Consider the following 22,417-nt stretch of genomic DNA (forward strand, 5'->3'; position numbering starts at 1 on the left):
AAAGGATCAGAAAAACTATTTACAGGGAAAACTACAAGACCACTGACTGTCTCTTTCCAGCCACATATTCACTCCTGCCTGGAAAGGATGCCCTTCTCCTCAGGAGAATTAGAGAGACAGTCCCTTTCCTGCCCCTAGCAATAACCTGATGTGGGAGTGAATATAATGACACAACCATGGCCAGACCCTCATGTTCTTGGACCCATATCATGTCATTGGCAGGGGCAGGAAAAGGGACAGCTGTCTTCCCAGCATTGATGACAGGGAACATGGATCACCAGGGCTCTTCCCAAAGGGGATCTTCCAATGGGGGATGAAGCTGGAGCAGTGCAAGAAGCTTTTCCTGCAGTGGGGGCATTTGCAGGGCTTCCCTTACCGATGCCTCTGTTGGTGTTTGGTCAAATGAGAGCTCTGGGTGAAGCTCTTCCCGCACTTGGGACACTCGTAGAGCCTCTCCCTGGTTTGGATGCACCAGTGGGTAACAAGGCTGATGTTTTCTCTAAAGCCCTTCCCGCACTCAGGGCAGCGGAAGGGCCTCTCCTCTGTGTGAATCCGCTGGTGCCTGATGAGAGTGGAAGTGGTGTGAAACATCTTTGGACACTCAAGGCACTCATAGGGCCGTTCCCCGGTGTGGATGTGTTGGTAGGTGACGAGCTCAGAGCTGCACCTGAAGCCCTTCCCACACTCCAAGCACTTGTAGGGCTTCTCCCCATCATGAAGCTGCTCCAGCTTCGGACCACCAGCTCTGAGCTCTGGCTGAAGCTCTGTCCACCTTCCTGGCCCAGGGTGGGTCTTTCCTCCTCAGAGCAACCCAGGCTGGGTTTGGTGCCCCTCGTCCTGTCGGACCTCTGGGACTTTTCCTCTCCATTGGATTCCTGTGCAGTAGAGCCGCTCAAAGTGGCCTCTTCCATGAGGTTCTGCTGTGGGGATTTGTCCTCCCTGGTCTCCATCCTCTTCTTCTTGCCTGCAGGAGGAAGGACAAGGACAGGATGGGATTTGCCTCTGTGCCACAGGGAAGGAGAAGGAGATGTCCCCTGTGCTTCTCCGGCAGGATGGCATTGGCAGCAGGGTTGTCCTGCAGCTCGGGGCCATGCTGGGCCGGGAGATGGAGCAGGAGAGAAGGGGAAAGGGGCACTGACTTCTTCCTCACCCGCCTGGGTGTCCGGGGGCATTGTCTCAGTTTAAATAGACAGGTGTCTTCTAAGGAAAGCAAGACCCTCCCTTGAAATGGAAAAAAGTAAACAGCCTCCTTCCTAACTGTTATAATTTTGAAATTATGGGGCTCTAAGACAACAGATATGGGACTAGGAATAACAGTTATGTAGCTGGAAAATTAAAATATAAATGCAATAGTACAGAGAAAAAACAACGACAGATTCAGAATACGACCTGACACCCTGTGGGTCACAGTGGCAGTGGCAGTCCCAATAAACAGTGGCTACAGTCCACCTGCAGTGACAGGTGTGACTCTGTTGAAGCAGGGATCCTGTAGGATGGTGGCGTTTTCCTCTGAAGATCCAGTGGTGGTGGTGTTTGGCCTGGTCTTCCTATGGGAATCCTGTGGAAAAGGCTGACTCTGGTCTTCCAGCCCTCTGATTATATCCAGGTAGGAATGCTTGGCTCCTCCCTCTGGGCGGAGCTTCTCACAATGGGATGATGGAATTTTAACAGTCATGCAGTGGCTCTCAATTGCCCATTAACAGAAGGTATCCCTGGGAGGGAGGATGGGTTTTGGAAGAGATAAAGAAAACTGCCCAATTAACAGAAGGTAACTGCCCCATCAGATAGGAATAGAATACACGCCCCATGTTCAACTTAAGATAGCTGGGAAATGCTTTGCAGCATTCTGTGTCTGTGTCTCTGTGTTCGTGTGTATTTTACACTCAAAGTCCCCCAAATTTCCAAGAAGTTTTCCCAGGGGTGTTGTCTTGTCCCTGTGTCCATCTGCACCTCCCTATGTCACTCTGTCACTGTCACCTCCACACACCTCTGAGCCCACTGGCGCCTTCCAGGTTTGCACTGAATCCCTCCCTCCTGCCCTCCAGCACCAGCAATGACCATGGCAGGGAGCTCAGAGCAGAAGCGCCCAGGCCAGGGCTAATGCCAGGATCAGAAGCACCTGGCAGAGGCAGGAGGAATCCCCCATTCCAGGGGGTGCAAGGGGGGCACCCGTGTCCCCTCCCAGCCCCAGGGCTACAGACCAGGGAGGAGATGCCTCTACTCTCTCAGCTGAATTGATCTCCTCAGCCCTTGGCCTGGGAAGTCTCTGGCTGGAGCACAATCTCTCGAGGAGAGTTCCCACAAGGAAGATAAAGAAAGGAATTGTTTCTTCCCTTTCTCTCATCCCTGCCCCGTGTGCTGATTTTCTTGTCATCTCTTAGCAAAACCAACAAAAAAGCATCTGCAATGAGGTGTTTCCCAGGGTCAGTTCCTAAATGGGGCCAAAGGAAGGTTTCCTGCCACAGAAAAAGTAAGCAATGTGGGATTTGTTCAGACAGTTGAAAACATGACAATTTCTAAGCACTGGAAATCCAGAGACTATAAAAACAGAATTTGCAGTTTTAATGGTCTCTCCCTCCTCCCACTGATTTGTCACATCCCAACTCCAAAGGAGCAGATTATGGAAAGAAGACTCCAACAGTGGGTGTTGGAGGCCTAATCCCAGAGACAGGAAGAAAGAGTTAAATTGGGAAAAGATCTCCAATTGTTTTCCTATCATAATGACGACAAATAGCTCTGTAGTCCATGTGCAATATCCAGATGAAGAGGCACGTTCCTGGTTTTTAATGCCAAATTGCAGTACTTTGGAACATCTTTCTGGATGAGAACAAACCACAGGCCAATAACTGACCCACTTTTTTTTTAATGATTTCCCAAATCAGAAATCATTAAATTCTACCAAGATGTCTTTCTCTGCAGGTGTCCCGGATTGCAAGGCAAGATGCATTCTATTTGCCATCTGTATGGCAGATTTCCTTATCACTTCCACAACCACTCCTCCCTCCTGGGGGGACATCTGCTGATAACAGGCTATTGAATGTCACTGCATGACTGATAAGAACTACAGCATCCCACTGGGAGATGCTCTGCCGAAAGGGAAGAGCCAAGCATTCTAGCCAGCTAGAATCTGGAGATTCTGGAATAGCAGCACAACTTCTCCACTGGATTTCCCAGAGGAACAGCGGCTGCCTCTTCTTCCACTGGATCCTCAGAGAAAGACTACACCCTTTTCTACAGGACCCCCTGCTCCAACAGAACCTGACACTCCAGGAGGACTGCAGCCACATTTCCAATTGGATTGCTACCAACACCCTGACCAACAGGGTGTCAGGTTGTGTTCTGACTCTCTAGGTGCTGTTTTAGTTTACTGCATTGTTTATTTTATCCTTTTATTTTCTTCTCTATGAAAGAACTGTTATTTCCTGCTCCCATATTTTTTGCCTGAGACCTCCCCTTAATTTAAAATTTCTAGCAATTCGGTGGTGGTGGGGATTTTACATTCTCCATTTCAGGGGAGGCTCCTGCCTTCCTTAGCAGGCACCTATCTTTCCAAACCAAGACAGCAGGACAGAAGGCACTTTGATTCCTTTTGTCCCAAGTTTCTCCTGAGTTCATGACTTCAGATGATCAGGAACAGCCACGACAGCACAAAAGCAGCTGCAATGAGCAGGATCAAATCCCCAGGTCACCATTAAATGCACTCGATCCACACCTGGCACAGCCCAGCAGCAATTCCTGCCTGTGCCCCCAGCTCTGGCTCAGCCTGAGGGGCATCACTCTGGTGTGTGCGGGGCCGGCTCCTGCAGGACACAGCGCTGGGAGCCGCTCTGTGTCCCGCAGCTTCAGCATCTCAGGCACCGCTCCACAGCTGTGGGGCTGTGCCACCACTGTTCCATGGCTGCAGTTCCTGTGCCACCACTGTTCCATGGCTGTAGCTCCTGTGCCACCACTGTTCCATGGCTGTAGCTCCTGTGCCACCACTGTTCCATGGCTGGAGTTCCTGTGCCACCACTGTTCCATGGCTGTAGCTCCTGTGCCACCACTGTTCCATAGCTGGAGCTCCTGTGCCACCACTGTTCCATGGCTGTAGTTCCTGTGCCACCACTGTTCCATGGCTGGAGTTCCTGTGCCACCACTGTTCCATGGCTGGAGTTCCTGTGCCACCACTGTTCTTCCTTTTCTATGCTCACTCCACTGCTGCTCAGAAGCTGTGCTGTGCTGTTTCAGCATGGTTCCTCTGCTCTTTCACGGCTGCTCCACTGCTGCTCCAACACTGCTCATCTCCCACTGTTCCACTGCTCCTTCTCTGATCCTCCCCTGCACCCCTGGTGTTCCACAGATGCTGCTTCTGTTCTAGTGCTGCTGCCACAGCTGCAGAGTCACAGAGTGGGGAACATTCAGGCAGCACCACTGTGGTGTCACAGAGACCGGGAAAATGGGACTGTCACAGCTGTGGTTTCTTAGAGAGGGGAACACTGGGGCTGCCACTGCTGTGGTGCCATAGTGAGGGGATCTTTATGGCTGACACCACAGTGGTATCATACACATGGGAACGCTGGGGCTTCCAGTGCTGTCTTGTCATTGAGAGGAGAATATTGGTGCTGCCTCTGCTCTAGAGTCATAGAGAGGAGAATGTTGGGGCTGCCAAAGCTGAGGTGTCACAGACAGGGGATGCTGGAGCTCCCACCACTGTGATATCACAGACAGGGCAATGTTGGGGCTGTCAAAGCTGTGGTGTCACAGGCAGGGGATGCTGGGGCTCCCACTGCTATGGTAACATAGAGAGGGGAGTGTTTGGGCTGCCATCCTTGTGGGCTCAAAGACAGGGGAACCTTGGGGCTGCTACCCCTGTTTTGTCATATCCCTGTTTTACATAGAGAGGGTAATCTTGGGGCTGCCACCGCTGTGGTGTCATACAGAAGTCAATGTTGGGACTGCCAACTCAGTGGTATCACAGAGAGGGGAATGTTGGGGGAGTCACTGCTGTGGTATCACAGACAGGGGAGCATTTGGGGCTGCCACCCCTGCAGGGTCATAGAGAGGGGAATGTTGGGGCTGCCACTGTGGTGCTGTCATAGAGAGGAGAACGCTGTAGGTGCCACCTCTGTGGTGTCACTGTCAGGGAAACACTGGAGTTGCAATTGCTTTGCTGTCATAGACAGGGGGACATTGGTATTGCCACTGCTGTCATGTCACAAACAGGGGAACTTTGAGGTTGCCACCACTGGGGTGTCACTGACAGGGAAACACTGGGGCTGCAAATGTTGAGGAGTCACAGAGAGGGGAATGTTGGAACTGCCACTGTGGCGCTGCCATAGAGAGTAGAACTTTGGACAACCATCCCTGCAGTGTCATAGAGAGGGGAACTTTGGGGCTTCCACTGCTGCGGTGCCACAGAGAAGGGGACATTGGGACTGCCACAGCGGTGGTGTCACTGGAAGAACTTTGGGGCTGCCACCACTGTGGTATCACAGACAGGGGAAGGTTGGGGCAGCCACTGCTGTGGTGTCAGAGAGAGAGGGATGTGGAGCTTCCACAGCTGCAGTGTCACAAAGAGGAGAAAGTTGTGGCTTCAACTGCTGTGGTGTTACAGAGAGGGGAACGTTGGGGCTGCTACTACTGTGTTTTCATAGACAGGGCAATGTTGGGTGTGCCACCGATGTGGTGTCAGAGAGATTGGAACATGGGTGCTGCCAGCACTGTTTTCTCATAGAGAGGGGAATATTTGATCTGTCACTGTGTTGGTGTCATACAGAGGGGAACGCTGGGGGTGCCACCTCTGTGGTGTCACAGAGAGGGGGAAGAGGGGTGGCACAGCTGTGTTGTCACAGAGACAGGAACACAGGGGCTGCAACCACTGTGGTGTCACAGAGAGGAGAATATTGTGGCTCTCACTATTGTGGTGTCACAGAGAAGGAATTTAGGGCAGCCACTGCTGTGGTGTCACAGAGAGTGGAATTTTAGAGCTACCACAGCTATGGTGTCACAGAGAGGAGAACATAGGAATTGCCACCCTTGTAGTGAGACAGAGAGGGGACCGTTGGAATTGTCTCTGCTGTGGTGTCACATAGAGGGGGACATGGTCCTGCCAGAGCCGTGGTGTCACAGAGTGGGGAACACTGTGGCTGCCACCCCTGTGGTGTCACAGACAGGGCAATGCTCAGTCTTGAACCGCTGTGGTATCATAGAGAGGGGAACATGTGTCACAAACACGGGAACACTGCCAAACCTCCCCTGGTGCTTTGCCCACTCCAGTGCTGCTCCTCTGTGACACTGCAGGGCCTCCTAGGGACATTGTCACACTGCAGTGTCTCCTGGGGACATTGTCACACTGCAAACCCTCATGGGACTATAGCGGCCGTGTGACACTCCAGGGTCTTGTAGAATCCAGAGACTCCTTTGGGACCATGGGCCTCCATGGAACCAAGAGGAGACTATGAAACTCTGGGGCTTCATGGAACCATCCATGGTGATACCTCAGGGCCTCATGGTTCCCAGGAATCCTTGTGACACTACAGGATGAAATGGAACCAAAGGGACACTGTGACACTGTGGTTCTCATGGAATCCAGAGGCCCTTTTGACTCAGTGAGACCAGTTGGAAACAAGGATCCTTTGGGATACCTCAGGGCCTTGTGGTATCCAGTGATCCTTGAGACATCATGAGGCCTCATGGAACCACAGGGACCCAGGAACACTGATGACAGAAGGCCTGACAATGTCACAATGGCCCCTTGCATGCAGCCCTGCAGTGTCACAAAGGCCTCTTGTTTCATGGTACCCCACAGTGTCACAATAGTCTCCTTGGTTCTGTGGTGCCCCACAGTGCCACAATGCTTTGCTTATTCCATGAGGCCTCATAGTGTCACAATGGTCTCCAGGATTCCAAGAGTCCCCTCAGTGTCATAATGGCTCCCTGGTTCCATGAGAATGTGAAGTGACTTAATGATCTTTCCATGGTTCCATGGTTGCATGAGGCCTTGCAATGTCACAGTGGACATTTGGTTCCATGGGGTCTCACAGTGTCACAATGGCCCCTTGTTTCCATGACAACCCAAAGTGCCATAATGGTCTCCACAGTTCCATGAGGCCCCTTGGTGTCACAATGGACCCTTGGTTTGATGGGGCCCCTCAGTGGCACAATAATCCCTACATTCCATGGAGTCACACAGTGTCAGTACTGTCCCCTTGGTTCCATGGGGCCCAGAATTGTCACCGTGGTCTCCATGGTTCCATGAGGTCCCAGAGTGTCACAATGGTCCCTTGCTCTCACAGGGCCCCACAGTGTCACAATGGTCCCTTGGTCTCACAGGGCCCCACAGTGTGACACTGGTCCCTTGCTCTCACAGGGCCCCACAGTGTCACACTGGTCCCTTGGTCTCACAGGGCCCCACAGTGTCACAATGGTCCCTTGGTTCCATGGGCCCTGTGCTGCTGCATTCCCCCCTCCCCTTCTCAGGCCGCCCTGCCAGCTGAGAAATGCTCCTTGGGCCTCGGCCTTGGCCAGTAGCCCCTGGGCTCAGCTCCTCTGCAGCTCATCACAAACACTGTCTGCCCAAGGCACTGCTGCTGCCCAACCAGCTCCTGGTTTCTGTAGGAGCAGCCCTGGGACCTGTTTGTGTTCCCTCAGTGGCATAAGATCCCTGTTCTCACACTGCCAAAGAAAGCTGTTGGGGCCAAGTGTGGCCAGGATGAACCATTGCTGGGACTGAAGCCCCTCTCTTGGGGCCCTGCAAACAGCGCTCCAAAAGGAGACCTTGGAGCTCTCCTGGGCCAGCGACTCCCTCTGAGTGGGGCCTCTCCCAGCCAGGAACTCTCGGAGCCTGGGCCGATCCCCCAACTCCTCCAGGCTCAGCCCTTTGCCCTTTGCTGGGGAGATGCCAAAGCATCCACAGGGAGCATTGCCTGCCCTCAGGGGAATTGCTCACAGGTGCCTTGCACTGACTCTTTGTGTCTGTGTGCACACAGGAGTGCCTGTGCTGGGGAAATGTGGCAGAAATGCTGCTCTCTGAGGGGTCTGAGTGCCTTGGATGGCTGAGCCAGTCAGGCCTGTAGGTAAGGGTGAGTCACAAACTGTAAGCTAAGTTAAGTGCTGCTAGGAGTTTTTCTTTTGCTAAGTAGTGAAGTTGAACATAAGTTATAAACTAAGCTGAATATTGTTAAGTGTTTTTCCACTGTAAAATCATTGAGTCCTAGGTTATAAGTAAGGTTAAGTACTGTCAAGTGCTGTTATTTTGCTAAATACTGAAGTCTAAGGTATCAATCAAGGCCTGTTAAATTTGAGTTCTGTTTAGCTTTTAGGCTGCATTCATTTTATCCTTGCCCTCACTGTCCTTTAGGCACACATTCAGGTGCACAAATTTCGACAGTTCTTAGTTCGAATTTCTGGTTTGATTGCCTGGATTTTATTGGTTTTGTTGTTGCTTTGTTTCCTTGGTGTGCCTGAAGTGTCCAGTCACCAGCAGAGTGACTCTTGCCAAGGAACTTTGTGCTGCTGTCCCTTAATATTCAGTCTGGTTTTTGCTGCTCCCTTGCTGGGGATTTTTTCAGCGCTCTCAAGGCCTTGTTGGTAACAGGGTGAAGGAGCCCTGGCCCAGGCTCTGGCCCTGGGGGACACGGGGACTCTGCCGGGGGTCCCTGTCCCCCTGTGCCACCCCCAGGGCCCCGGCCCCCCGTCCCCGTGTCAGGCTCTGGGGTCGATCTCGTGGAACATCCTCTGGGGTAGGCTGCGGGGCCGGGGGCGGGGGGACCCAGGGGCACAGGGGACCCCACTGTGCATGAGCAGGGTTTGACTGCTCTGGGGGGAGCTGTGAGGGGGGCCGGGGCAGAGTGACCTCCCCAGTGCCCTCACACAGTCCCTGTGATGTCACACTGCCCCTGTGATGTCACACAGCTCCTGTGATATCACACTGTACCCTGTGATGTCACAGAGCTCCCCTGTGATGTCACACGGCCCCTGTGATGTCCCACAGCCATCTGTGATGTCACACAGCCACCTGTGATGTCCCACAGCCTCCTGTGATGTCCACAGCCCACTGTGGAATGTCACAAAACCATCCTGTGTCACAGAGCCAACACTGGGATATCCCTCTTTGAGGTCATACAGCTGTGCTGTGATGTGACAGAAAGCTCTGTGATATAACAAAGGAACACAATGATGTCACTGTCCTGGGATGTCACAGCCTGTTCTGTGATGTCACTCAGACACCCAGTGATGTCACAACCAACTCTCTGATGTAACAGAGCCACCCTCCATGATAGTAGAGTCTGCAGTAGGGCCTAATACCCTACTCTGTGATTTCACAGCAACCTCTGTGATGTCATAACCCCTCAGTAATATCAGACAACCCTCTCTGTGATGTCATACTGCCACTCTGTAATGTCCGTGGAGCCCCGCCTGGCCTGGGCATTGCTGCTGCCGCCCTCTGGCAGCCGTGTTCCGGGCCGGCAGCGTGCGGCCAGGGCCGGGCTGAGCCCTGCCGGGCCAGCAGCCCGTGTGGCCACAGCCCCGGCAGCGCCGCTGGCAGGGAGCTGTGCCGCTGGGGCCGTGACAGGCTCTGTGTTCACAGGTATGGCCGGGCAGCGCCCGAGAGGGCAGCAGCAAGAGCTGCAGCTGATCTGCACTGGTGAGTGAGGGCAGCGGGCTGCCAGCGGGGGCTGCCGGGGCAGCTGCAAGCCCTGTTACGGCTGCAGAGGGCTCTTCTCCTTGTGCGGACATGGGGCGGCGTGGGCAGAGCACACAGAGATTTCAGGGCCACATGGGCCATTGGTGGCCAGCAGCTTTGGGCTGATCCCCTTGCTCCCTGCTCCCTCCTGGCCATGGCTAGAGCCGGCTGGGATGGCCCTGGCAGGGGGCTCTCCTCAGCTCCCCGCAGATCCGGGATCTGACCGTGGCTCTGTCCCCCTCTCTCTTGCAGCCCTTGAACTTCTGACCAAGGACATCAGCAGTGCCGTGTCGGATGTGGCACTAGAAACACTGTATGGCCTCCAGGCACTGCAGAGTGAGCGATATTCCCTCTTCCAGAGGCTGCAAGATCAGCTCCGCAGGACATGGAGGACACGGCCTCGTCTGTCGGGGCTCGGCTGGCTGCGCTGCTGCAGCTCTGCAGAGAGCTGATGCCAGAGGCTCTGTCTGCTGGGGCCACCTGAGCCAGTGGGAATTTTCCATTTCTTCAAGATTGTTCTTTTCTTCTTGTTGTTTTTTTTTCTTTAGTATATGAATATAGAGTGTGTTATAATACACAGACTCCCAGGAGCTTTCTTTTGCTACCCAGGATCTGCAGGGCATAGGGGAAGAGGGGGAGAAAGGTACCCTGGCTCAGCCAGCTTCCCAGGCATACAGTGGTCAAGGGAAAATGGCCAGAAGCCCCTTGTCCTGTGGTGGTACTGCTGAAGCCTTTGTGCTGGTGACAGAGCGGGTGGGCAGGGCCCGGGGCTGCGGGCATCCCTGCCAGAGCGGTGCGTGGAGATGGCCACAAGCCTTGTGCCAGGAAGGAACCACCCTCTGTATCCGCATCCTCTAGGTCCCCCCACAATGCCCCAGGACCCCTCCCCAGACCCCCCTGTGGAGAGCATTATTAATAATTGGTTAGCTGAGAAAGGCCACACTGATATAATGCCACTGGTTAAACTGAAGGAGAAAAGTCAGCAGTCAGCAAGCTAAAAGGAAGAGTCAGCAGCGACCTTGCTGCAACATGAGGATAGGGAGTAGAGATTAGTCCTGAATATATCCTAAGAATATGTAGAAAGTATCAAAAGTAGAACCATAGGAATGTAGAAGTAGGCGTAGGTGCTGATATGCAAGCTGACCAATCCTGAGCTCAACTTTTGCAATATGTATGAAGCTCATTATTAACTGTATTTAACCCGCCGTATTGATCAATAAAACTGAGCCTGTGATGGTCAAAATGATGTCCTGGTTCCCTTCCGTCGACAAATGGTGGAGAATGCGGGCATAACCGAATCTCTGCCCTTTTTCTCGGATTAAAAGAAAAAGGGATTACGCCACGGTCCGGAAGTTGGGTTTGGGTCCCAGCAGCCAGGACGGTGCCGGAATTTGAAGCACCCTAAAGGTTCACAACTGTGACTTAAGCCAATACGTGTCCGCCGGAGCCTGGAGAGCTGCAACAGCGCGCGCTGATTAATAGGTATGGATAGGCAAGCGGCATATGATTTATTTACCGCCTATTTAGAGCGGCGTGGGATAAAAGGGATAGATTTAAAAAGGGAGTTACCAGGGTTATTAGCTTATGGCCATGCTAAGGGTATCTTTTCTAATCCTCATACAGTTCATGAGTTATCAGAGTGGAGAAAGTTTGGGGAAATATTGTGGGATACAGTACTAGATGATGATAAGTCAGCAAAGAAATTCGGGAAGTTATGGCGGGTGGTGTATAACACGTTACTCCAGCAGGTCTCTGAGAGAAAGGCAGCAGAAAGGGCAACAGAAGCTCATAAGAGGAATATAGGGTATGGTCGTGAAGATGATCCCCTGGCACCTTCTGTAACTAAGGTACTTATGCCTAAGAGTCCCCAGCAAAGTGGTGTGGAGGATTTCTCTATAGGCGCAGTGGAACCGTCTGCACCTTTTCTGTCAGAGGGGGAGGGCGAGTCGGATGGTGGGGGGAGGGGCAAGCCAGCTTCGCCTCCTCCGCCAGCCTTGCCTCCGCCGCTTCCCCTCAATGAGCCGGCTCCGGTTACAGCTTCGGTGGGGGAGGGGCCCATTTCCCCGCCCGAGGCGGCTCCACCGGAGAGGCTGGTTCCTCCCCGCAGGTTGGCTCCGCTTGAGTCGGCTCCGGTTTCACTGTCAGCTCCAGCGGGGGAGGGGCGGCTCCCGCTTCCCCCGCGCGAGCCAGCCTCTGCTTCACTGCCCCCCCCGCGCGAAACCTCGGTGTCTGCACCGAAGCGCCAGCAGCATAGCACCCTTAAAGGGCCAGATCCCATCCCAGGGGCACACCGTGATCCATGGGGGGAGATGGCTAAACAGAGGAGGGAAGCTTGGGCTGCTTTGGCGAAGGAAGTAATGCAAATGGGGGATGGTGAGGCGGTGGAAATAGCTTCTAGTCTTGCATGTCCAGTTACATACACACCACAGTATGATGCACAGGGGAACCTTACGCATAATATAGCAGAATATACTCCCTTAGATTGGAAGCTGTTAACTCAGCTACGTTCTACGGTTAGTCAGTTTGGAGTAAAAAGTGAACCTGTTAAGCAAATGTTAGATTATCTTTTTAATACTCAGGTTTTATGTCCTAATGATTTAAGAGGAATAGTTCGGTTGATATTTACTCAGCATCAGCAGTTATTGTTTAATGCACATGACCCATTACATGGAGTAACAGTAAAGGAGCTGATGGGCTTAGAGGCATTTTTACGTACAGAGGCACAGATGATATTGGGAGCTGATAAACTTAGAGAGTCTATGTGGTTAGTGCGTGCTGCAATAGATATGGTTAAAGAGCCAGGAGGGTTACCAGCTTATATGGGTATTAAGCAAGGAAGGGAAGAATCATTTGAAAATTTTATCGATAGAACAGCTACTGCTATAGATCGGGCTGGTGTTGCAGGGCGCTATTGAAGCAGGTGTGCTTTGCAAAATAGCAATCCAGCAACCCAAAGAGTGTTAGCTAGTTTAGGGGCAAATTAGACTATTGAGGAAGCATTAGAGTGAATGGCATTAATGCCAACGGCTTCACAGGCATTTATAGCAGAAGCCTTAAAGGAATTAGGATTAGGGTTGCAAAAGCATAGTCTACTCAAAATCAGGTGTTAGCTGCTCTTGCTCCTCTCCAAAGCGGCTCACTGGCAGTCACGTAGAGGCTGGAGACCATTCATCAAGTGTTACCGATGCGGCAATGAGGGACAGACACAAGTTGCTGCCGTGACATCGGAGACACCAGCAGCTGCCGTGACATCACTGCTACCCCCTGTCTGCAACCCGCAACAACCGGGAGCCTCGGCTTGGATTTATCAGCAGCAGTAGACGTCACACTAATGACGAACCAGCCTGAGAGGATACCCACTGGAGTAAAGGGTCCTCTTATACTAAATGGACAAACATGTGGAGCATTATTGCTGGGACGTTCCTCTATAACTATGTTGGGATTATTTGTTTTGCCTGGTGTTATCGATGCGGACTTTACAGGGGAAATACAAATTATGGCTTACACCCTTTGTCCTCCGATTAAAATTACAAAAGGACAACGCATTGCACAATTGGTACCACTGTCACAAAAGACATCAGGAATACAATCATTTACTGGGCAAGCATGGGATGAAAAAGGTTTTGGCTCTACTGGTGTTACACTTTTAACTGTGGATTTACAAAATAGACCAAAACAAAAAGTTGAAATTACCTATGGGCATCAAAGCATAACCCTTTATGGATTATTGGATACAGGAGCAGATACTAGCATCATTTCTCCAGAAGCCTGGCCACAACATTGGCCTCTATTTCCCTCATCAAACATGCTCACAGGAGTGGGAGGATTTACATTGGCAAGCAGGTCGCCGTCTTTGTCTGTGTGCATTGAGAATCAACAAATATCTGCTGTGTTTTCAATTGTTCAACTGCCTCCTACAGTTTCCTGTTTAATTGGAAGGGACATTTTAACACAATTGGGAGTGGTGCTAACTAATCAGCACCCTTTGGGGTAATTGCCATTGCTTGGACTTTCCCCATTCCACTCACCTGGAAAACGGATACACCGGTGATGGTTAAGCAATGGCCATTAAAAGGGGAGAGTCTTATGCATGCCCATGAATTGGCACAGGAACAATATACAAAGGGACACCTGCGACTGTCCACAAGCCCTTGGAATACACCTATTTTTGTAATCAAAAAGAAATCAGGGAAATATCGTTTGATACATGATTTGAGGGCTGTAAATGACCAAATGGAACCAATGGGGGCCTTACAGCCTGGTCTTCCAAATCCAGCTATGATTCCAGAACACTGGCCATTTTTAATTATTGACCTAAAGGATTGTTTTTTCACTATTGGCCTGCATCCTGATGACATGAAGAGATTTGCTTTTACTTTACCAGCAATAAACCGTGGGGAACCAGATAAAAGATTTGAATGGACATCTCTTCCGCAGGGCATGCGCAACTCTCCCACTTTATGTCAGCTTTATGTTGATGCAGCATTACAGCCACTACGTCGTAAATGGCCAGCAACTATAATATATCATTACATGGACGATATTTTGTTTGCACAGCAACAGCCATTCTCCTCTTTACAGATTAACACCATTTAAAATACTCTTGCTGCATATTCACTTGTTATTGCTGCAGAGAAAATTCAGACTACAAAGCCCTGGAAATATTTGGGATGGACTTTGACGGATCAAATAGTGATACCACAAAAATTGGAATTACAATTGGACATTAAAACTCTACATGATGCACAGAAGTTGCTGGGAGACTTACAGTGGCTGAAGCCTATTGTGGGAATACCAAATCACTTATTAGAAGCCCTACGGCCTTTGTTAAAAGGTGTGGACCCTACTACTCCTGTACACCTGACAAAGGAGCATCATCTTGCCTTGCAGCAAATTAGTAACTGTGTACAGCAAGGGTATGTGTCTCGTCGACAATTCGACCACCCCATTGACCTTACTATTTGGAATAGCCCTTGCCACTTGCTTGGTGCTCTCTCTCAGCTGCAAAAGAAAACGGGGGAGATACGGGTGTTGGAATGGTTATCACCACCACTACAGCATAAGAAAACAATATCTTCAAAAATTGAACAATTGGCTGCATTAATCAAAAAGGGGCGTCTCAGAATTCTTGAAGTGGATGGTAGAGAACCTGCTACTATTAGACTGCCTATGGAAAAAGAAACCTTGGACTGGTACTTGATAAATTCAAAGAATTTACAAGAAGCATTATTGATGTCACCTGCTAAAGTAGAGACTAGTAAATTAGTGCCTAGAGTTTTGCAATGGATGACAGAATGGAACTGGATTACTCGACCTTTGAGAGAAGAAAACCCCATAGAAGGAGCTATTACAGTTTTTACAGATGCAGGAAAGAAATCAAGGCGTGCTGCTGTTACCTGGCAAGAAAAAGGACAATGGAAGCATCAACTCCTCACAGCAGACCTTGCAGATAGCTTACAAACTTTGGAATTGTTAGCAGTAGTATGGGCGGTGTCCAACTTACAGGAGCCTTTAAATGTGGTCACAGACTCTATGTATGTTGCAGGAGTAGTCAAACGAATAGAGGAAGCAGCAATTAAGGAAGTGAATAATAAACGATTGTATGAGTTACTGATACAGTTAAGGAAAGCTTTACGGGAAAGAGCAAACGGTACCCTTAAGCAGTATATTGAAAAACATCAAGATTTGACAGATCCACAAGCATGTTTGGCTAAGGTTTTGAATGTGATTAATCATTTATGCATTTTTGGGGAAGATGATACCCCCCCTGCAATGAAACATCATCCAAGGTCAGGTCAGGAAAATACTAAGGAAACAGAGGTCTGGGTTAAGTATAAGAACCCAAGCACAGGATTATGGGAAAAACCTGCAAAAGTATTATATTGGGGTCGGGGGTATCTTTGTGTTTCCTCACCTACAGGGCCTTTGTGGGTGCCTGCTAAGTGGACTAAACCTGTTTTTGATGCAGCCTCTTGTGGATCGCCTTACGGAGGAGGACAGGGAGCGACTGGGGAAGAAACTGCTTCTAGTCCTACAACCAATACTGTTTCAATTGAAGGGGTACTCGGAAGCGGTGGACAGAGCACTGACACGTCACTACCGGACGGTCCAGGAGTTGATTGGTTTCATTGACTCATTATCAACTTTTCATTTAACAGATCCAGCGAAACTACATTGCCTTGACTGTCACAATACACATTGTGCTGCCTGGATAGCTCTACGTTGTGGGGGTTGTAAAAGAACTTTTTGGATAGAACAATCATTATTACGGGATTTGTGGTGTCATACTTGTGAACACGAGCATACGTGGGGAAAAGCTGGCAAGATGAATTAAGGAGACAAACGGGGCAAAACACATATATAGCTTTAAATCTTTATGAGTCTCCTGAACAGAAGGTTCTTGCTTATTATCGATGGGAAATACAATGTATTGTAAATAGAATTAAGGTCCAAAGTAAATCACTCATAGTTTCTATAAGGTGTAGGAAATTAGTGCCTTTAACACAGCATTCAGTTGTAGGACCCTTCCAAGGGGATCCTGATAGAGCATTAGATTGCTGCATTGATAAGTTGCAAAAATTAAGTTTGAAAGTGGCAGGACCAGTGAAATTAGGAGCAGTAAGATTGAAGACAGATAAGAAAAAGAAGGCAAAAAAGGGAACGGTCTCATTTGAATAGGGGTATCAGTGATTGCTAATTAATTTTCTATGATTAGAACAATTTTACTGTTGTGGGACCCTCGGGAGGATATAGTTGTTGAGGAGGATAACGAACAAGAACTACGATTACGAAATAAGATACACCTTGTGTTAAAGAAAGACCTTGAGCTGTTAGCCTCATATAGTAAAAAGGCTGAAGAGGCTTTGCGATCACCACCATTGAATTGGTTGCTTTGGGTTGAAGATACACAATTTTATACTGGTCCTTACTTACATTCGCTTCCTTGTTATGTTTGCAAAAAGGATAAAGATAAATGCTATGCATGGGTAGCTTTGCATTGTGCAGATTGTAATCAGGTTTATTGGTATTCACAGAAGTCATTGGGATATTTATGGTGTACATCTTGTTTTGGAAAGTGGATTCGAAATCATATCTGGGTTAGAGCTCTTGAACAAAGTACTGGCCTGCCAGGACGGACAGGATTACAGCTCTTTGAGAGTGCAGAACAAGTGGTTATAGCATATCTTAGGTGGAAGTTACAGGAAAACCTTAGAATATTTGAAATCACTAGAGCCTCACGTATCATAGCAGCTCGCTGCAAAGCTGATTTGCCTTCAAACTTACCTCGTGCTATATTTGTGAGCAAGGATGCTGATTTAGAATTAGATCAGTATATTCAAGAATTGACTCAGCCTTACAATAGACAATCTAGCAAATCAGGGAAAAGACAGCGAAGAAAGAAAAAACAACGTAAGCAGAAGGAAGAAAAGTAGAAGCAAAGTAAGCAGAAAGAAAAATGAGGTTTGTTCTTGTTATACTGCTCAATGCTGTAGCAAGTGAAGCAGTAGGAGTAACACACTTTAGTCAACCAAGGGAAAATTTATGGGTAACACTTGCTAATCAAACTAACCAATCATCACTTTGTCTTAGTCTTGGAGGAGTCACTAACCCATTTCGAACATGCCTGGTGGGACTTCCGGTGTGGTCTCCTGGAGAATTTTGTAGTTTGATAAACAATCAAACCTTATGTATGTCTAACATGTCAAACATCACATTGCCAGTGCAACAGGGGTATACTGCAGGTCAGAGTGATGGCTATCATCAATGCTTACTAATCCAATCACTTAACACCTCTTTGCATTCTCCTCCTGAAGAATTGGATCTTTTTGGAAGTACAAATGCCAGCATATCTAACACTACAGCTGGTGGATGGTTTAGCTTCAAACTTTCGGGTGCTCAGAATTTAAACCAACCTAAAGAAACATGGGCCACCCTAGATTCATCCCTGAATGTGAGTGAATTCTCTCCACAGCATTACAGTCAATGTAACGGCACAAATATCACAGCACCAATGAAATTACCCACAGGAATATTTTTGATTTGTGGAGACAGGGCATGGAATGGTACACCAGCTAAACCACAAGGTGGACCCTGTTTTTTGGGAAAATTGTCACTGTTTCATCCTAATGTGTCCTTGCTAATGCAGCTGAGTCAAAATTCAAACAGGAGAAAACGTAGCATACATGACTTAGACTGCAACAAGATAGGAGATCCACGGTTTTGGGGCACATTCAAACAGGTGGTGGTTTCAACTATCTTACCAGGAGGATCTGCCAATAAAGCCATGAATTTAGCAAAACAATTAGGATGCTGGGCAAGGGATGAGCTGAACAAGACATCACAAATTCTAGACATGTTAACTGCAGATGTGCAAAGTGTTAACCATGCTGTTTTGCAAAATAGAGCTGCTGTAGATTTTTTGCTCTTAGCACAAGGACATGGATGTGAAGAGTTCGAGGGAATGTGTTGCATGAATCTGTCTGATCATTCGGTGTCCATTCACACTAAGATAAAAGAATTACAACAGGGACTTCACAAACTTAAGGAAGAAGACGGTTTAGGAATTGACGAATGGCTTAAAGGCTTAGGACTCGGACCGTGGCTGAGGAACCTTGTGATCTATGCTATAGGACTGCTGGGTGTAATTTTACTGTTTTTGCTTATTTTGCCTTGTATCTTTAACTGTATCCAAAACATGGTCAGCCGTACAATAGCAAAAACATGGCAAACTAATCTCCTTGCACAAGAAGAAAACGGGGGAAATGTGGAGAGCATTATTAATAATTGGTTAGCTGAGAAAGGCCACACTGATATAATGCCACTGGTTAAACTGAAGGAGAAAAGTCAGCAGTCAGCAAGCTAAAAGGAAGAGTCAGCAGCGACCTTGCTGCAACATGAGGATAGGGAGTAGAGATTAGTCCTGAATATATCCTAAGAATATGTAGAAAGTATCAAAAGTAGAACCATAGGAATGTAGAAGTAGGCGTAGGTGCTGATATGCAAGCTGACCAATCCTGAGCTCAACTTTTGCAATATGTATGAAGCTCATTATTAACTGTATTTAACCCGCCGTACTGATCAATAAAACTGAGCCTGTGATGATCAAACTGATGTCCTGGTTCCCTTCCGTCGACACCCCCCGAAACCCCCGCACTCTTCCCCGCCGCCCCTCGATCCCCTTTCAGGCCCCTCCCGTTCCTGTCCCGAGCCCGGCGGGTCCCGGCGGCGGTGGGGAAGGGAGCGCCGCTTCCGGCTCGCCTCTGATTGGCTGGGGCGGCGCGGGGGAGGCGGGCGTAGCTGAGGGGAGCCGCGCCGTGACTGGTTCGTTCGGGTACGTGCAGGGCGGCGATTGATTAGTTCGGCGGGGCGCGCCGCTATTGGCTGGGGGAGCCTGCGCACGCGGTGGCGGCGGGGGGGAAGCTTGAGCGAGTCTGGCGCATTCTCTGGTGGGTTTAGGGGGATCTGAGGGGAATTGGGAGGGTCTGAGGGCATTTTGGGGGATCGTGATAGGAACTGGGGGGGTTGTGAGTGCATCTGGGGGTTCTGTGGTTGGTCCGGGGAGAAATTTGGGGAGTTCGAGGAGATTTCTTAGGGTTTGGGGGAGATTGAGGGGTCTGAGGGGGATGTGGGGCAGTCTGATGGATTTGGGGGGGGTCTCAGGGGGTCTGGGGTGAATTCTGTGGGGAAATGGGGGGGTCTGAGAGTCCTGGGGAGGTTTTTGGGGTCCAGGGTGGTTCTGGGCCAACACTGGGGGAGCTCTGGGGGGTTTGGGGTTCCTGGAGGGGTCCCGGGGGAAGATTTGGGGGTTTCGGGGGGTCCCAGGCCCACCCTGAACCGGGGTCTGGGGGTTTCGGGGGGAGGGGGCACAGCAATTGTTCTCCCCCCCCCCGGTTTTTGGGGGGGTCTCCCATGGTGCCCCCTCCCCAAAGAGCTCCGAGGGCCCCCTGAAGTGGCTCCTGTTCCACCGGCTGGTGCCCCCTGATCCAGGACGTCCCCACTGAGTCTGGGGGGCTTCTGGGGGATTTTGGGGTTTTGAGAGGGTTTTTGGAGATTTCAGAGTTGCTATTTTGGGCTTTGTGGGATTTTTTTTGGGAGTTTGGGGGAAATTGTTGGGGTTTTGAGGAGAATTATTGGGTTTTGGGATGGTTAGAGGGTTTGGGGGGGTTTTGGATTTTGGGTGTTTTGTTGAGGTTGTAGGGGTTTTTTGGATGGGGAGGGGATTTATTGAAATTTTTGGGAGTTTTTTATAATTTTGGTGAGTTCCACTGGGATTTTCGGAGATTCTGTGGGGGTTTTGAGGGTTTTCTTGTAATTTTGGGGGATTTTGTGGGGTATTAGTGGAATTTTAGGGGGGCTTTGGGACACTGCCTGGGTGAGGGGAAGGGCTCAGAGGCACCAAAATCTCCTTGAAAACCCTGAAAGTCCCAATAAAACCAATTAAATCCCAAGTAAATCTCTCAAAATCTCATTAAAACACCTTAGAATCCCAATAACAGCCCACAAAATCCTTTGAAATCCCAATAACCCCAAAAATCCTGATTAAACTCCGCAAATCCCCCAAAAATGTCCCCAAAACCATAAATGTCCCACAAAATTTCCACCAAGATCAAAAAAAAATCCTGGCAACACCCAACCCCCCCCCCCCAAATCCCACCAAAAATCCCAGAAAAACCCAAATCCCCAACGAATCCCGCTAAATGCGACCACGATTCCAATAAAATGCCCCAAAATCTCCTAAAAATCCCAATAAAACCCCCAGAATTTCTGAGAATTCCAAAAATCCCAAAAAAATCCCAGTAAAACCCCCAAAATTAAAAACAAGCCACAAAAAATTCAATAAACCCCCAAATACCCCCAGAAAAACTCCCCCTCAAACTGCCAATAAAATCCCCCAAAATCCACAAAACCAGCCACTCCCAGTCCATCCCAGTATGATTCCAGTCGCTCTCATTGTGATCCCAGTGTAACCCAGTATGGACTCAGCTGCTCTCACTGTGATCCCAGTGTGATCCCAGTTGCTCCCAGCATAATTCCGGTTGTTCCCAGTTCCTCCCATGATGATCCCAGTTGCTCCAAGAATACTCCCAGTCCCTCCCAGCAGGGTCCCAGTTGTGTCCAGTTGCCTCCAGGGTAGATTCAGTTTCCCCCAGCATCGTCCCAGTTGCTCCCAGCATGATCCCAGCTGTTCCCAGTGTGGTTCCAGTCCCCCCAGGATGGTTAGAGACACTCCCAGTTTGTTTTAGTTACCTCAGAATGATCCCAGTCTTGCCCAGTTACTCCCAGTTTCCTCTAGCATAATCCCAGTTTCCATCTGTTGCTCAAAGGGTGGCCCCAGTTGCTCCCAGTTGCCCCAGTTATAGTCTCAGTCCTCTCAGCACGGTTCCAGTTCCTTCCAGCTGTTCCCAGTGTGTCACATTTTCCTCCCAACCTGGCCCAGTAGCTCCCAGTAAGCCCCAGTCAGGTTCCATTCACACCCAGTATAATCCCAGTATGAGGGTAAGCACTCCAGTATGAACCCAGTCACCTGCAGTCTAATCCCAGTGGCTCCCAGTCACTCCCAGTCTGATGCCAGTGCCCCCAGTGTGATCCCAGTTGCTCCCAGCATGGGCCCAGCTGTTCCCAGTGTGGTGCCATCACTCCCCTGTGGTTACAGACACTCCCAGTATGGTCCCAGTTGAACCCAGTTGTCCCTGCTCTAGTCCCAGTCACTCCCCAGATGATCCCAGTTGCTCCCAGCATGGTCCCACTCACTCCCAGTTGCTCCCAGTGTGGTCCCAATTCTCCCCAGCATGGTCCCAGTTGTTCCCAGTGTGGTTCCAGTCATTCCAGTATGGTTCCAGACACTCCCAGTATATCCCAGTTGTCCCCAGCATGTCTGTAGTCATTTCCAGGCACTGCCAGTGGCCCCAGTAAGGTGTCAGTTATCCCAGTATGATCCCCCAGTCATGCCCATTGTATCCCAGTTGCCTCCAGCATGCATCCAGTCCTTCCCAGTTCCTCCAGTTTGCTTGCAGCATCGTCCCAGTTTCTCTCAGCTGCTCCCAGTAGCACAAAGTGTGATCCCAGTTGCTCCCTTTCAACCCCAATAGGATCCCAGTAAGCTCCAGTTTGATCCCAGTCACATGCCAGCCCTCCCAGTGTTGTGCCAGTATAATCCCAGTTGCTTCCAGTCTCTCCCAGTATGGTCCCAGCTGCCTCCAGCATGGTTCCAGTTGCTTCCTAGATCAGCCCAGTCAGTCCCACTATGATGCCATTTGCTCCCAGTTGCTCCCGGTCAGGTCCAGTATGGGGGATGATGTGCAGGGTGTGTTCCCAGTCGCTCTCAGATCCTCCCAGTATTAGTCCAGTCCCTCCCAGTATGATCCAAAGATGAGCCCAGTGTGCTCCCAGTCCCTGCCACTATGAACCAGTTGTGCTCCACATGGTTCCAGTTGCTCTCTTTCACCTTCACTTTTGTTCCAGTCCCTCCCAGTATCTCCCAGTGTATCCCGGTTCCCTCCAGCATGTTCCCAGTCACTCCCAGTTGCTCCCAGTTGGGTTTTTGGGGGGATGTTTGGAGAATGAAGCAGTCCAAGGCTGAGCGGAAAAGGCCCCTTGGGGGGACATCGGGGGGTGCCGGTGGCGGCTGCCGGCAGAGGCAGCCTGGAGGAGCAGAGCCCTGTGTGCCCCAGGAGCCCAAAGGGGGGAGCCCAGAGAGGGGGGAGCGCCGCCATTGGCGGGAGCCTCAAGAGCCTGGAGAGGGGCAGGGAGGAC

General features: G+C 50.1%; 1 pseudogene; it reads right to left on the reverse strand.

The window, feature by feature from the left end:
• Positions 1–372: 372 nt before the first annotated feature.
• Positions 373–22,417, reverse strand: part of LOC131093333 (zinc finger protein 850-like) — a 628,085-nt pseudogene continuing 606,040 nt past the window's right edge.

Source organism: Melospiza georgiana, chromosome 25 (genome assembly GCF_028018845.1).
Source record: "Melospiza georgiana isolate bMelGeo1 chromosome 25, bMelGeo1.pri, whole genome shotgun sequence".
Classification (NCBI taxonomy): Eukaryota; Metazoa; Chordata; class Aves; order Passeriformes; family Passerellidae; genus Melospiza; species Melospiza georgiana.